Source organism: Nicotiana tabacum, chromosome 24 (assembly GCF_000715075.1).
Source record: "Nicotiana tabacum cultivar K326 chromosome 24, ASM71507v2, whole genome shotgun sequence".
NCBI lineage: Eukaryota > Viridiplantae > Streptophyta > Magnoliopsida > Solanales > Solanaceae > Nicotiana > Nicotiana tabacum.
Window position 1 is genome coordinate 24,505,157 of NC_134103.1, and position 3,296 is coordinate 24,508,452.

The following is a 3,296-nucleotide window of genomic DNA, read 5'->3' on the forward strand; positions in this document are numbered from 1 at the left end:
CTTTCACTTCTACCAGTTTCATAAACTCTTCTCAACTTCTTTGCATTAAACTTCTTCCCGCTTCTATCTTTCTTCGATCTTCTTCAAAAAACTCTTATCACCTTCTGCTGATTATGGCTTCTTAAACTGATTCTTCCAAGAACACTGGTCTTCTCTTCGGTGGGGGCCCAAAGATGAGCAAAGATAAAGAGATCGATGTTGATGTTGACCTTCCTACTGTGAGCACCATCATCCCCAAGCATCTTAAAACAACCAAGGATTTCGAAGAGAAGTTCCCCACTTCAAACTCCCGTACTTGGACTGTTGGTAAATATCCTTCTTCTATTCGCCCTTCCAATATTCATGTTGTAAAGGAGGACTGTGATTGCCACGACCTAAACATCATTGCTCCTGATCTGGTGGAGCGAGTAACCTTCACCATGAAGGGCTTCACGTATATTTACATGTACCCTTCACTTTGGGTGCATTTTCTTTGAGCGGGGGACTTGACCCCCTGATTTTAGAATTGTGCCACCGGTACCAGGTTTATTTGGCACAAGTGGGCCCTTCGGTATGGCGAACGATGTCCTGTCTGCGATGGCTATTCCAGGAAACTAAGGAGCCCCCACCTTGGCTCATATGATGAACCTATACTCCCCCAAGATTTTTCGTGGGGGAGTAATAAATTTCAGCAAGCGTGGCCACCATGCTTTGCTCACCAGCATGGATGACGACAACGACCGTGGGTGAATGGAGCGGTTTGTTGTCATTACCACCAGGGACATCATCCCCGCTACAACTCTGTCTTTCCCCGAATCCTGGACTTGTCTACGTAAGTATACAACTTATATTTTTCTCTGAAGACATGGGTTGTTTCATGTCATTGTTAACCTTTCTTTATTCGTTATTTCAACAATGCAGTGGACACCTCCAAGGGTTGAAGGCCTGTATCGGTGGGTACAGAAGATTCTGGACATCACTACGCCCGAAACTCGCCGGTGGAAGGAATTGGCCCCAAAATATGGATGGAGGGCCAAGAACCATGGTAAGTTGACTCGTAAAATTGACTCTGCCTTCATTTCATCTTTGTATATAACAAACCTGGGTAACCCTACCTTTTTGTTTAATTTCGATATCCCTCAGGGTTCTGTTTCCGTCCCAGAGGAGAATGTTTTGGTCGATCTCGCACAGGCTGCGAGGTTGTTGCAGGAGGCTCTCACCCGAACAGGTGCCCTCGAGTCTACTTCAGGTGCAGGTGCTTCTTCTCGGAGTCCCCGGCCAGAGAACAAGCAACCAAAAAGGCAGCGTTCTTCCTTGGCCGAGGGTAAAAATTAAAAAGTTAAGAACGTCGTGCTCGAGCCAGCCACAACTACTATGGTTATTGATGATGATGGGGAAGCTAGTGATGAAGAGGCTTCCCTTCAAAAGAGACAACTGTTTTCATCAGCTCAACAGAATGCTCAATCTGAAGAACTTAGAACCCCAACCGATGACGATGCCTGAGTGCTCTTGGGAGAATTTGACTTAGTGGAGAATGCTAATTCTCTTTTTTCGGTCCTAGTCGCTGCACCCGGTACTATGAGGCTGATTAATGGGCTTCTTCCGCCTTCGGTTGTGAGCAACCTACGAACAACACTGCCTTTGTTGCAGCTGCTTCTCAACCTGCAATATCATCAGCTTCATGTCCTTCCACGTCGGCCATACCTTCATCACCAGCAATTGCTACATCTCCCCCACCAGCCGCAGACGCTTGAGATGAGGATGTCCCTCCCCCTAGTCCCCTGGCCACGGATATTTGAGGCACAACTACTCACCCCCTTCTGTAGATCCCTAGGGGAGGAGGAGTGTCTCCCTTTCGGAATCCGCAGAGTGCCATCTGATGTCTCGGCCGTTGAAACTCGCAAATTATCTGAAGCCTCTAGAATAATAGAAAGATAAGAATAAAATACACTCTCTTTCGGAGGAGTGTATGTGTAGCACCCCGAAAAAATTTTGAAGTTCTTAAACGCTATTAAAAAAGTTGATATGTGCTAATTACATTATTTTGTGTGCAGACGAGGACTACTAATATTATGAATATTAATTGGATATGATAATAAGTGTAAGAGGCATATTATTAGTGACGTGGGGTTTAAGAAGAGCCCTAAGTCCAAGTCAAGTTAAAAATTACATGATAGACTAAAGTTCCAAATGAGTACACGCAAGACCTAACTTTGGACGATCATATCTAGATATAATAAGGATTTATGTTGTAGATAACCTATAAAATGAAATATCTTTGAGTCTAGTTTCTAATGCTTCAAATCGTTCGTCATTTGGACATTCCTATAAGAAGTTATGATCAAATTACCAAAGGCTGGCAGTGAAGTACTGCCATAGCGTCCGAGTCCGCATCTGAGCTTGGAGGAGGAGTGAACTGGAGATGCGAAGCGTCCGGGGCCACGTCCAAACCCGTAAATCTGGGCCTATAAGTAAAAATTCGGGGGAGAGACTATTTTGAGTATTGGGGGTTAGGGTTCTTGTGGTGAAAAGGCGATTTTAAAATCAAATCAAGTCCAACCAACTAAGGTAAGTTGTTAATGATATTTTGGGTTGATTCTTACTCAATATACATGAGTTCTAATTTCATTATTGCATCCAAATACTAGATTTCATCATCAAATCCTCAAGAACACAAAAATCACCAAAGTTGTGATTTGTCAAGATTGATCTACTATAGGTAATTTCTATGCTTCAAACTCATTTATTATGAGTAGTTAGAAGTATTTGAAGCATTTGTTACATGTTTTAATGGTTGAAAGATTGGATTATAAAACACTAGTTCATGGCATGAATAGTACTTTTGATAAAATAAGAGAGAAGATAAATAGTAATCTTGGCGATGAAATTTATGAATACAATGAACCTATTGGATTATTTGTTAGCAAATGTTGGAAGTGATCAACTAAGTAATCACCCGAATTGTATATTTTGCAAGTGTTATGTCACGACCCAAAATTTCACCTGTCGTGATGGCGCCTATCTCAATACTAGGCAAGCCGACAATCTCAATAAACCACCATATCTTTGAAGTTTGAAAACATAATATTTGAATTTACATAGAAAATTCTCACAAGTTATTGACATAAGATACATTCCCAAAATCCGGTGTCACTGAGTATATAAACATCTAATATGAATACAAAGTTTGATTGACAAAACACTGTCTGAAAAGTATAGAACAATACAATAACTGAAAGAAAGAGAGTCAAGGTCAGCGGACTCCAGGCAACTACCTTGATAGTCTCCAACTGATAGAACTCTGAGATCTAACGGTC